Genomic DNA, 14835 nt, shown 5'->3' on the forward strand with positions numbered 1-14835 from the left:
TTGTTATAGAAAGCTTACAAGCAAGCTTTTTTTTTTTTTTTCCCCAGTTTTACCCTGTAGTGTGTTTTACTCTGTAGTGTGTTTTACTCTGTAGTGTGTTTTACAGAGAAGTAAAAAGCCAAACCTTTCAGAGTTTTTTGGAACCTGCTAGACAATGGGAAAGAAGATGTGTACTGTATACTTCCTCAGCTAATCGTTTTCCAGTTATTTGAAAAATTCTAAGGTAAAGGCTCGACACCTGGAAACCTGGAAATTAAGAGTCATTTAAGAAACAGGAATAGTAAAAAAAGTCTCAAGTACTATAGAAACATATGGGAAATAAATAAATATAGGCCTCTATTTGATTAGTCCTCTAACCATCAAATTTCAAATGGATATCTCCTGCATCTTGGAGGAATTCCAGGATGTTTGTGTGATCATGTGGAAATTTCTAACAAGAATCTTCCAGTTGTAGAAAACCTATGAAATATCTACTAAGGTGAATGTGAATCTACTGTACCAAATAAAATAAAAGCTAACCTTTCTCTTTTTATTCCTCAGCTTTTTTCTTAGAAATTCAAGCTCACACTGACACATCAGGAGCTAGCATTAAAACAGCAGTAATAGAAACAATCCAATTAGGTTACAGAAGATGTATGCTTTAAATATATATTTGGAAGATGGGTAAAAGCTAGGCCAAAGTCTTCCTTCCACGATGAAGAGCTCAAAGGTAGTAACTGATCAGTCTCTCTGTTGTAGAAGGGAAGTGGGCAATTCAACATAATTTTTTCAAAACTGTCATCCTAATTTGAATTACATTTATTTCTTTTTTCTTCAGACAAAGAAAGGGACAAGTGGGATGTAATGTTTCTTTTCATAGGATTTTAGAAATCATTGCAAGAGAGGAGCTATGGACTTGTTCTTTTTCTATGTCACAATTTGATTCTTCTTTGCATACATATATACACAGGAGATAAACCCAATTGCATAAACCCAAAACACCCAATTGTGTTTTTCATTCAGTTCAAACATAATGAACAACAAGTCTTCAAAATGCTCTGTCATCAGGAAACACTAAACTTCAAAATGCTTTTTGGCTTTTCTACAACTTTGGTTTGAAGACTGGTACCAACAGCAGAAAGGCTAATGACACCAGAACACCAGCCAATTTAGTGATGATGTTCTCTTTTCACATTAACATCTTTCCCATGTTGTCAAGGTAAGACTTTACCAGAGGTTTTTTAGTCAGTCATTTATCTTTTCTATACAGCAAGACAGCTGAGTGACAGCACTATTTAGACATGTGACAGGATGGCATGTGGTATTACTAGTGTCTTGTTAACACAGAAATAGTCCATGGCATCTTGCAATTTCTTCCACAAGGCTGTGTAGTGTACTAAGAGAAGATGAAGAAAAAGGAAAACAGAAAGTTTAATTTGGCTTCGGAAGGACAACTTTGTAAGTAGAGAGAGAAAAAAAAATCCTTAAATTCAGAGGAAAAAAAGAGAAAAGCACTCACCTTCAATAAGAGTGCAACCAGAGATATATTGAACATAATAGATACAGCTTCGTATTTACTTTACTGGCAGTGTAAACTAATCTATCTGTTCATATACACAATTATCTATATAACAGGTACATATGCATATATAACACGTATACATTTATTGTCTCTTTATTTCTATCTCCCTTTCAGAGTGGACTGGCACTGCAGAAATTTGCTCTATGAAATGTTAAGGATGTTAGAAATAATCACTACAAGCCATTTGTTGCGTCATTTCAATATTTGCAGATTGTCTTTGTACTATGTTCTTGATGATATTTAATTTAATCTGTTATTCAATACTTATCCTTAAAGTCTCACCTCTGTATTTACTAAAAGGTTCATGTTTCAGCACACATTTCAGTTTCTATAAAATAATTTCAGCTGAAAGTTTTCCTCTTTGCATTTTAAGTTTTTCAGTGACTATTTGTACTTTTTAAAGTTTTCTACAACGCCTACTGCATGATGGCCCCTTTTTGCTAGATGTGCCATGCAGGGTGTATCTAAATGCAAGGCAAGGCTGAATTACAAGATATTTTCCTTCTATAAGCTTCGATCAGCAGATCTGTTAAGTTCCCTCTGTTTATCTTAAGAGCTCAGAAAGGAACATGTGCTTCTCATTTGCAATAACATAGTAGTAAATGGATACTCATTTCTACAATGAAAAGGCAAAAATAGCAAGCATTCAAAACTAGGACACTGAAAATTCAAATCAGTATAAGAGGTTTTCTGAATCACAGAGGGGAAAAGATGCAACAGAGGATTTGGCAGTGGATCCATTGATTAGACACAAGGCAAACAGGATTGTGCTGCTTAAGTAATGTTGACTCATTAATCTCTCTTGCTATCAGAATGCTGAAGAGGCTGAGGAAAGCCCAGGTGTTCTTTAATTCCAAGCCTCCTCAGGGAAATGCTCTCGTTGTGTTTATTAAGCTGTGTGGGTAACAGCATTTAATAAACTGTTATCAAATATTAAAAATGTTTGCTTATCTGAGAGTGAAGGGGGGAGAGAGAAGTAGTCCCTGCTCTCTTTTTTATGGCTTTATAGAAGGAAATTTCTTGTGGCAGGGTTTGGAATAGGGACACTCTGCTGAATCGTGTCCCTGCTCCCCAAGTCTAGATAGGGGTGTATGAGTTGTAGTTACTGCATCTCACAGTCCCGAAGGGTTGTTGCAATAGCTAGGAACAAAATTCTTTTAACAGGAAGCACAGGATGGGGTAAAATGACTATGTCATTTTACTCCAAACGTTTGCCCTTTTCCCTTGCAGCCTTTGGTCTCTGTGCTAGGATTTCCAATAAGGTGCTACTTATGCTTTTTGGTTTTGCTGTGCACTGTACATGCAATGTGAGTGTAGGCCTGCTAGCAGCTGAGGCATCCATTTGTTTCCTACAAACTAACAAACAGCTATTTGTTAATCTCAACCTCTAGCGGACACCATCTGGACCGACTTTAAACCAGTGCCATAAAGGAGGTTACTTATTCTACAGTGACATTTTAAAATTATTCAGGATAAGGAAAAGATCAGGACAGGAAAATGCAAAAATTATCAGATGTTGTTCAACAATAGTAACATAACACCATGCTTTTGTAATAATGGCATAAATGTGGGAATTCTGTACTTAAACTGCGTCTTAGCCTTATGTGTGAATGGAATTTGCCACTGAGATAAGTTGTCACAGCTGCACTGTGATCACTGGAGCTTTGGAAGTCAGCAGCAAAAGTGAATCCACTTCTTTTCTTTGGTGACTTTTGTCTTAGATCATAACATATGCTTTCTAAAACCAATAACATGTGGCACACTAAGATTGCTAATGGCCACAGTTTTGGTGGAGTTTCTGTGCACACAATTGGCTAATTAGTCACCCAGCTGCACAGGGTTATGTGAGCACCACAGGCATGGCAGGACTAGCTAAGCTGCACAGATCTGTATACCCTAGTATTTGCATTAAAGTTCCCATAATGTCCAGCTACACAAATTTCTGAGACAGGAGACTCAGTAAAAGAAGGAAGCTTATTTGCACAACTGAAGGTATTTGATTTGTTTGGAGAAACAACTCTCCTGTTTGCCCCCTACACAGTTTAAAACAGTTTCAGGAACAGAAACAGATTTTTTTTATTATCCCTTTATTCCACACATTGTATCAGACTGTCTGATTCAAACAAGTTGTATTCCTGCGCCTTTCGCAGTTTAGTTATTTATATTTTGTAAGTGCCATCTCAAATGGATTTTTGTGCAGAACAGCTAGTCCAAATTTACCATAAGTTATAATTCACATATTGGACTGCATACCCAGGCCTCATACTGGAGTGTACCATGGTCAAGTGTTACTTCTGCCTCTGCCCTGGTGAGGACAGCTCCAGGGAAATGCAGAAAGTTCCTTATTTGTAATTTTTCTGCAAATTGAAAAATATTTTGTTCATAATTTAGAAGAAATTTCATAATAGCAGTAGTAGGAATAATGATAATTTACTAGTCCTCTTGTAGTCACATTTAATTATTGTACAGATTGGAACTCCACATTCTTTTTGTACTTGCAGTAATTGCAAAATTGTGCAGTTTCCTTTAACATTTGATTTTTAGTTGAACACCATAAGACATTCCTAGAAATCCATCAAAGCCTCAGGCTACACTACATATGTTTGATCATACTGGATACTTCCAAACTGAAATTTACTACCTTTTGACAAGAGAAATACCACCAGTGATAATAAACATGGTTCCTTGCTTTCCTGAGAATACTCTTACTGGGTATCTTCTTGATGTCTGAGTATTCATGAAGAACTATACAATCATCTGTTGTGTATTATTTTTAATTGTGATATATGGCTTTCTCAGATGTACCTATCTTATCTGACTCCAACTATTTAAAAGTGAAGTGCTTCACCTAAACTAATAGAATGAAATGGGTATTTTCAGATGCAGTTTCCTTTTAGTTAAAATAGAAAACAGTTGCAGTGCACTAAATAGTTTTTATATTAGGTATTCATAGAATCATAGAATCATAGAATGCTAGGGATTGGAAGGGACCTCGAAAGATCATCTAGTCCAATCCCCCTGCCAGAGCAGGAACACCTAGATGAGGCTACACAGGAACGTGTCCAGGTGGGTTTTGAATGTCTCCAGAGTAGGAGACTCCAGAACCTCCCTGGGCAGCCTGTTCCAGTGCTCTGTCACTCTTACGGAGAAGAAGTTTCTTCTCAAGTTTAAGTGGAACCTCTTATGTTCCAGTTTAAACCCATTACCCCTTGTCCTACCATTGTTTGTCACCAACAAGAGCCTGGCTCCATCCTCGTGACACTCACCCTTTGTATACTTATAAACATTAATAAGGTCACCCCTCAGTCTCCTCTTCTCCAAACTAAAGAAACCCAGTTCCCTCAGTCTTTCCTCATAAGGGAGGTGCTCCGCTCCCTTAATCATCTTGGTTGCCCTACGCTGGACTCTCTTCAGCAGTTTCCTGTCCTTCTTGAACTGAGGGGCCCAGAACTGGACACAATATTGCAGGTGTGGTCTCACCAGGGCAGAGTAGAGAGGAAGGAGAACGTCTCTCGACCTACTAACCACCCCCCTTCTAACACACCCCAGGATGCCATTGGCCTTCTTGGGCACAAGGGCACAGTGCTGGCTCATGGTCATCCCGCTGTCCACTAGGATCCCCAGGTCCCTTTCCCCTACACTGCTCTCTAATGGATCATTCCCCAACTTATACTGGAACATGGGGTTGTTCCTGCCCAGATGCAAGACTCTACATTTGCCCTTGTTATATTTCATTAAACTTTTCCCCGCCCAGCTCTCTAGCCTGTCCAGGTCACACTGGATGGCAGCACAGCCTTCTGGTGTGTCAGCCACTCCTCCCAGCTTGGTGTCATCAGCAAACTTGCTGATAGTACACTCTAGTCCCTCATCCAAGCCATCATCTATCCACCTCGTTATATCTTCATAAAAGGCTATGAGGTTGGTCAAGCACGACTTCCCCTTGGTGAAGCCATGTTGACTGCCCCTAATGACCCTCTTATCCCTGATATTCCCTGTGATGGCACCAAGGATAAGTCGTTCCATTACTTTCCCAGGGATGGAGGTGAGGCTGACTGGTCCATAATTACCCGGGTCTTCCTTCTTGCCCTTTTTGAAGACTGGGGTGACGTTAGCTTTCCTCCAGTCCTCAGGCACGTCTCCTGTCTCCCAAGACTTGGCAAAAATGATGAAGAGTGGTCCAGCAATGACGTCAGCCAGCTCTCTCAGCACCCCTGGGTGCATCCCATCTGGGCCCATGGATTTATGGATGTTCAGATTGCCTAATCGTTCCTTAACCCAGTCCTCATCAAACAAGGCAAATTCTTGCACCGTCCTGACTTCCTCTGGGGCCTCAGTGGTATGGGGCTCCTCAGGACAGCCTCTGGCAATGCAGACAGAAACAAAGAAGGCATTCAGTAACTCTGCCTTCTCTGTATCTTCTGTCACCAGGGCACCCATCTCATTCATCAGTGGGCCTACATTGCCTCTGGTGTTAGTTTTATCTGCCACATATTTGAAAAGGCTCTTTCTATTGCCCTTGACCCCTCGTGCCAGATTTAATTCTGAGGCCTTAGCTTTCCTAGTTGCCTCCCTACATCCCCTGACAACAGCCTTATATTCTTTCCAAGTGGCCAGCCCCTTCTTCCATGATCTATAAACTCTCCTCTTTCACCTGAGCTTACCCAGCAGTTCCCTGTTTAACCACACAGGTCTCTGGGCTCCCTTCCTTGACTTCCTACGTGTCGGGATGCTTTGATCTTGTGCCTGGTAGAAGCAGTCCCTGAACACTAACCAACTATCTTGGGCCCCTTTACCTTCAAGCAGCCTTGCCCATGGGATTTCCCCCAGCAATTGCCTGAAAAGGCCAAAATTTGCCCTGCTGAAGTCCAGGGTTGCAATTCTGCTTGCTACTCTGTTCCTGCTGCACAAGATCCTGAACTCCACCATTTCATGGTCGCTGCAACCAAGGCAGCCCTCAGCCTTTATCGCTTCAACCAGACCCTCCTTGTTAGTGAGGATGAGGTCCAGCAGTTCACCTCTCTTGGTCGGCTCCTCCACCATTTGCATAAGAAAGTTATCTTCAATGCACTGGAGGAACATCCTGGGCTGTGGCTGGCTGGCTGAGTAGTCCTTCCAGCAGACATCAGGGAAGTTAAAATCCCCCCCCAACAACCAGGGCCTGTGCCTGTGAGGCCACTCTCAGCTGTCTGTAGAAGGCCTCATCAGCTTCCTGACCTTGATCTGGTGGTCTGTAATAGACACCCACAACAGTGTCTCCCCTGCCAGCCTGCCCCTTAATTCTCACCCATACACTCTCAACTTGCTCCTCATCTGTGCCCGGACAGTACTCAATACATTGTAGTTGCTCTCTCACATAAAGAGAAACTCCACCACCTCGCCTGGCTGTCCTGTCTTTCCTGAAGAGGACATAGCCATCCATGACCACGTTCCAGTCATGTGAGCTGTCCCACCATGTCTCCGTAATTGCCACCAGGTATTGGTCTATTGCCTCTAGTAACTTTAAATCTATTTGAACTAGAACTATGTTATTGTAGTAGGTGACTGAAAGAAAAAAAATAAAAATGTCCTAGTCTATCTGATTCCTATAACAGTGAATCACGGAATAAACAAATTTTTTCTTGGTCTTTTTTTTAGACTTATAAAGCTAAAATAACACACAACACCCTGCCATGTTCTGTCTTCTATTGACAAAGTTGTTGGTCAAGTTCTGCAGCAATATCACTAGTGTTGATGGTGAACAGTGTCCAAGTTCCTCAGAAGTCTTTTTCCACCTGGGGAAGGAATGTTCTCTCGTAACAAAATACCACCCTGCAGCCTTGAATTTTACAGGGAATTGCAGGTATTCTTCCTGCCATGTTCTGGAAATACTAGCCAATAACACCTGGATGCTTCAGGCACAGTACAGACAGAGAGAAATCCAGCTTTACTTACTGATGTTTGTGGATATGTGGCTCTCTATTCTAGAGATATTTAAGCCCTGTACTGCAGAAATTTTCCTGGGTTGTTTTGCTACGGATCTACTTGTAAAGACACTGGTGAGCTTTTGTTCATAAATATTTATAAAGAGAACTGGACTTCTTAGAAGTCAAGGCTTTTTAGACCTGCAAACTATTATTATGCCATTCACATACAATCTTTTATCTTATTATAAGAGGATGTAACCACCTGTCATGAAATTTCCAAGGCTATGGGTGAAACATCTAATGATGAGTGAAAAAGTTTCATCATTCCCCACTGTACAGCTGTTCAAATCACTGAAGAACTTATTTTCCCCGAGTCTATCTTAATCCAGTTTTCACCTGAATTTTTCCAATCCCAGGAAAAAGAGGCCAGGTGGTAGATAGATCCCCAAAGATACTTTGAGTTCTGTTAAGTAATTAGAGATGTTTTTAACACATTTTAAAAGATTATTTACAATAGCATAAAGCATGATTTAACAGTGTTTATCACTTACAACTGCAGAAACTAATCAAGCTTTAAGGCTTCTTTCAGAAAGTTACGTGACTTTACCCTTCTGAAATATCAAAATAAATTTGAAACTGAACAAGTTTTTTTTTTTGATGCAGAAACAAAGCTGGATTATTAAAAGGTCATAATTATTCTAGTTCATACGCATAGTGCTGAACATATTAATAGATAATTTCTTTCATTTCATCCATCTTTTTGCTAAGTTCTCTGAGAATCTCTTTGCCCATGTGCCTTGGCAGCCAAGAGGGCAAACCACATCCTGAGACACATCAAGCACAGCGTAGCCAGCTGGTCAAAACAGATGACTGTCATGCTGTATTCAGCATTGTTGCAGGCTCACCTGGAATACTGTGTTCCGTTCTGGGTCCCAAGATTTAAGAAGGATGTGAAGGTCCTTGAATGTGTCCAGAGGAGGGTGACAAAGCTGGTGGAAGTGCTGGAAAGAATGTGCTAATGTAAGTAGCTGAAGAGGCCTTGCCTGGTTTGGAGAAAAGGAGGCTGAGGGGTGATGACATAGTCCTCTACAGCTTCCTGAGGAGGGAAGGTGAAGAGGAAGGTGCTGAGCTCTTCTCCTTCTCATCCAATGATAAGACATGTGGGAATGGTTCAAAGCTACACCAGAGAAGGTTTAGACTGGATGTTAGGAAACGTTTGAGAGTGGTCAAACACTGGAACAGGCTTCCTAGTGGAGTTGTCGATACCCCAAGCCTGTCAGTGTCTAACAGACATTTGGACAATGCCCTTAAAAAACATGTTTTAACATGCCTTTGGTCTGCCCTGAAGTTTTCAGGTAGTTGGAGTCGATGATCATTAAAGGGCCCTTCCAACTGAAATATTCCCTTCTCTTCTCTTCTCTTCTCTTCTCTTCTCTTCTCTTCTCTTCTCTTCTCTTCTCTTCTCTTCTCTTCTCTTCTCTTCTCTTCTCTTCTCTTCTCTTCTCTTCTCTTCTCTTCTCTTCTCTTCTCTTCTCTCTTCTCTTCTCTTCTCTTCTCTTCTCTTCTCTTCTCTTCTCTTCTCTTCTCTTCTCTTCTCTTCTCTTCTCTTCTCTTCTCTTCTCTTCTCTTCTCTTCTCTTCTCTTCTCTTCTCTTCTCTTCTCTTCTCTTCTCTTCTCTTCTCTTCTCTTCTCTTCTCTTCTCTTCTCTTCTCTTCTCTTCTCTTCTCTTCTCTCCCATTCCATTCCATTCCATTCCATTCCATTCCATTCCATTCCATTCCATTCCATTCCATTCATTTCTTTAAATATTTTTCTTTTATCTGTCATGATCCTTTAGCTGATAGGAAAGAAGGTGATGGATGAAAGCATGGCATTTCGTATTCATTTTCCTCTTTCCATGTCTCTGTGAAATGGCTAAAAGCACTCACTATTCAGTATTAAATCTTTTAATATTGGCAAGTATGCAAGGGGTTAATCTAGAACAAGCATCTTCCAAAGCAGTTAAAACAGTGATGAAAGCCAGTGTCAGTCTCTGTACAGACAGTTAAAAAAACCCAGAGCTTAGAACATGGATTTTAAATAAATTAAAACTTTAAATGAGCACATGAGATCAGAATACTGAAGCTGTTCTGTTGGATAGGAGTGACTTTCCCAGTGATTGAATGTATCTCTGAAGTTCAATTCATTACAATGTCAGAATGAGAGTTAGAAGTGGAGTTTGATAACATCAAACAAGTTAGGAAGAAGCTGTCATAGTGCCAGTATTGGCACTTAAGAATGATTAAGAAGTTTCTGCGCTCTGTGCTATCATTATCATCATCATCATTACCATTCATTACTACTTGCAAAGACCAATTGACTGATTCTTCACATAACCAAGTGACATCCGTGTTAAGTGTTTGCCCTGTTTGAGGGGACTTGCAGAAGACAGTTTTGACCATTTACAGATTGTTCGACAGATTTCTCCTAAATTCTGCTTTCCTAATTTTCTATCAGTCCTGTCAATTACCTCTTATCTGTCTGAACTGTTCATGCATTCTAGAGTCCAACAAATAACAAAAAGAGACCAAAAAGATATATCAATCAGTTAGTTGCTCTGTTAGCCTATTTACGTTTGCATGTTGAGTCTTCTGGAATAATTGAGTTTAGCTGGCTATTAAAGTATCGTATTAATTCCTGGTTGTTACTGAGCTAAGCAGTACTTGACACAGACATAGACAGAAGATTCATATTGTTGAGAATGGCTACTGGTATTCCACAATATAAAATGTCAGGGCAGGTTTTTCATGAATGAAAGAACATCCTGGACTTCTTTTCACCGGTATTATAGATGAATTTTATTAACTTTGTTAAACCAGTTAGAACTTTTTTATGAGTTGTATGTTTATTACTGCTGAGCTGTCATTATCAGCTTTATGAATACTTCAGAAAACTGTAATAAATTGAAGATCTCTAGAACTGATTGTAACTAGACATAAGACAGAAAATGTTTCAGTTTTTAGATGTCTCAGTTTCATTGTTAGGAAACAGTATATTGTAGTTGCATCAATTAGATGTATTATAATAATAAACTTCATAGTTGAATATCTGGATTTAAAAATTTGAAAAATATTTTCAACAATGCTTGCTATTAGCACTTGACAAAATTACTAGAAAATGAGGGAGACAAGATGAAAAAGTCATAAATACTAAAGAAGGGGAAAACAAAATAAAATAGAGAAACAAGATGTGAAAGACGGAAATATGAAAAAAGCAATATTAAATTAATACTGTTTTGAAACAGTGATAACTTTCTAAAACTTGTGATTCTTATGCATGAGAACTATGTCAACATGTATTTATTTTTCAAATAACTGTTTCTCTTTTGAAGTGCAAACCTCCCACTTTGTGTTTTGGTTTGGTGGGAGGGGGGAGGGGTTGTTGGTTTGTTTATTTGTGTATTTCTTTTTCCCTGGGATATCCGTAAAGGCTTTGAGTTTATTTTAAAGAAGATTTTAAATATTGTGGTCTGTTTTGGAAGATCAGGTCTTGAAAAGCAGATCGTGGCAGTTCATTGTAGAGTGAATCTGGTCAACGGAGCAATTCTTATATTGTGAATAACAGAGATCGCAGTGGTGGGGTTGAAACCTTGTGTTGAACTTGACTGCTCTGAGGAATTCTTTCAACTACTGAGCTACTTGCATGGAATGAGAAGATACATCAACATAGGAGTGTCTTAACAAGAATAAATAATAAATTTGAAAGTCTGAATCTAGAAAATATTAAAACAACAAAACAATGATGTCAATTAACACATCTACCAGTGCCAAAAATAGAAAATTGAAGATCTGTCCATGGACTACACAAGTAAACTCATGCATAATAGAATCTGCAGGGTTAGAGGACAAAGATCTTTTTATATTCTACAAGTCTATAAAAAGCTAGAAAGGAACATGATAATTTCTCACATGACTAACAAAGAAAGTCTTGAGCCACTAAGTCTGTTCAGACTCATAATATTTTCATTAACAATGGGTAATTTGCTTCATTTGAAATCTCAACTATATTCAAAAAGTACAGTTTAGGAGCATTTTTTTCATGCATATGTCACGTGTTAACTTCAAAGGGAAAGGAACAAAGAGACCCAGACATGCAATACTCTTTAAATTTTGTTAATTTCTCTTTGCCTTCTCCTCTGGCCACAGATATTTTAATACATGGTTCTATTTACTCCTGTGTTTGTTGTTATCTGATGGTCCATTTTTCATCTATGAAATCACTTAATGAGTTTCAGTATGCAAGGTGTCATTTTAAGTGCACAGGTGCTAAAGGTTGAAAAGTTTTACACATCCTATACAACATATAATTGCATGTTATGAGGTTTTTCAGGTCTTTGGGCTGTTCTGAAATGACAAAAAAGACTTACAGTAGCCATTCCCAGTGAGGTTTCTCAGAAAATGAGCCCCTGATCCAGGCAGATGTCCAGAGTTCAAGAGATTAATTAGCACTGATGACTTAGAGGTGGATCTGACAGTAAGTACCATACAGGAGTTAATTAGGTACAGCCTGGCTTAGGTGAACTCATCAACTTCAAGGAGAGGGGAGTTCCCCTTGCTGAAAGCCACTGAATTGTACTGACCATAAGCTAATAGAGCATTTTTAGGAATGTTCAACATCTGAGCCTAGTTATGCCCAGAGCGTCCAAAAGCAGATTCTTTAAGAACTAAAATGAACAAAGGTCTGTTGAGTAGGAGCCAAAATTAAGCAAAAGGAACAGAATAACATGAAAACAGAGTGGTGCTTTGTTTCCTGTTGCTTGTTGTTTACAGATTAAAAAGCTTTGTAATGGGAAAATGGCCAGAAAACAGAGGTTTAGGTTACTTTGGTTGAACTAGAAAGCAAACAAATAGCTCCTGAAATGCTGAATCTGCAGAGGCATTTAAGTTTTCTTTTCTACTTACATGTTTAGTCTAGCCTCTAAAAGGGTAATATTACAAATCTAAATTTGGTATATAACCTACTTAGAACTTTAAAAGTCCAAAGTATGTGGACAGGTGTACGCAAACAAAATCACATAAAATACCCAAGCAAGACCAAGGAAAAGGTAAACCAGTAAATAAGACTGTAAAGAGAAGTAAACAGGCAAAATTGCAGTGTCTCTCATGCAGAGAAGCTGACAAATAATATGTCCAGAGTAGTTTAAAAGGAATAATATGCCTATGTCAAGAACATTTACAGGGAAAAAGTGTTTTTAACTATCTAAAAGAAGAAACCTAGGAGATTTCAGTTTGGTTAAATAGTATTTTTGACACCGTGTTTCTATTTTCAAACCCTTCTCATATTTTTCTCCTTTCTGCACTTCCAACAGCTAGCATGTGTGTGTAACTTTATTTTCATTAATATTATTATTATTAAAATATTTATTTATAGACAGTGGTTCTGCCTGGGCCTGTTTTTCTGTTAATGGTAGTAAACTCATTTTAGTAACTGTTTCTGAAAAAATTGAGACATTGCTCATTTTGCATACACATATTGAGAGCATGACATCCTAAAGAAAGATAGACTTTTCAGAGAACAGGAAGCATTGAGTCAATCTATACAAAGCTGAACAACATTATTGTCTCATCAGTTTCAAGGGTGATTTTTGACAGAGCTAGTATATATATATCTCTGTATCTTAAAAAGAGAAAAAAACATCATAAAAGAAGATAATATATTTGAAAAACAGGAAACTGAATTAATCATATGAATCTCCATTTTTTTACCCATTCATTTGAAATGAACTATTATTAATAGGTTGTATAGATGGCTGCAGCTTTCAAAAATATTGCTTCACTTAAAGAGCAGTGAATATCAAACATGGGCTGAAATCAAATGAAAACATTAAATACTACCTTCAGGGGAAACAGAGTAACAATTTGAACTTTAAGTATATCAGAAGGAAATAAGTTTGTTTGTTTGTTTGTTTTTCGTTTTATTAAATCAGATCACCAGTCTACTCATCTGAGCTCTGGTAGACTTCAGAGAACTCAGCCTACCAGGGAATAATATACAGAGCGTTGCAACGTAATTTCCAACTAATGTAGTATTTTTGCAGGCCTTAATAAAGTCATAGCTTCATACAAGTATAACTTAATAAAGATATTTTAAAGCTGGGAAGACAGGTAAGGTTCTGGAAAATATTCATTTTCTCTTACAGAAATGTCTAGTTTCTTGACTGAGGTAAGATTTACTTTACTGATGTTATTATTCATTGGTTGTATTTTAGTTGTGATCTTCACATTCCGAGTTAGCTCACTGCTCTCAGAGCTACAGGCTCAGCGAGGGGAAGGAGCTGTCATGACTGACACACCTTATTCTTTCCAGAATAACAGAATAACAAAGAATGGTAATTACCAGTTTTACTTTGACATATTTTAAGCAATTACTTAAGCATTGAAATGTCATTCAAAATAACAATATTTGCTGACTTAAGAGGACTATAGTTTTAGAAGATTAGCAATTTTTATGGAACTGGATCTCAGAAACTGAAATAGAAAAGCCTTAGAAACTGCCATCTCTTTCTTGAATTTTTTTCCCCTGGTAAAATTAGTGACAATAGGTCACAACTATCTGACCTCTACCCTTTATTCCTTTTTGTTTTGTCTTCCTCCAAATTTGGCAATTACCTGAAAACAGCCACGATCACTTTGCTTACAGAGCTGGATTTACCACTGAGGATCCTAAGGTTTTCCATCTCCTTGCCCCCTAGATCCCATTACAGAGGAGCTGCACAGCATATGTCCCTCAGACCTCCTCAAAATGTATCTACAGCTGTGTCCACCCTTTGATTTTAACACTGTTGTTAATTTTATCTTAAGAAATCAGACAAATAGAGACTGAAATTATTGTCTTTTGGAAAAGCTATTCATTTCTCTGGTGCTTGACATTTATGGTGGCAGAGAAAACAAAGGAAAGCTAAAAAGATGAGAAGTCTCTCCAGTTGTACTAAATATGAGGGGGCGTAGGGGTGAGGAGGTGAAGGGGTGAATCCTTTGCTGATCCCCACAGGCAATTAGCTTACAATAGTTAGGTATGCAACTTCATTAGTTGCTCTCTGCTAGACAATATTGTTGCCTTCTCAACAAGCCCACACACCATGTGTTCTAATCAGCTAATTACTGCTATATTTCTCTCTCATCCTATTCCACAAATGGTATTAGAAAATAGTTAATGCCACAAATCTTCAAACCAACTTTCACAATCAAATAGGCTGTGACAAACGGGGCTTCATTTAGGTACAAATGCCCCTTGGTTTTTATTTATTGCTATATTATGTCTGAGAAATATCTTACTATGCTGAGACATTTCAGTGGTTAAGTTTGACACGGGTGATGAGAGGACTTTTTCAGA

The sequence above is a fragment of the Streptopelia decaocto genome (genome assembly GCF_964273445.1).
Source record: "Streptopelia decaocto genome assembly, chromosome: 7".
Taxonomy (NCBI): domain Eukaryota; kingdom Metazoa; phylum Chordata; class Aves; order Columbiformes; family Columbidae; genus Streptopelia; species Streptopelia decaocto.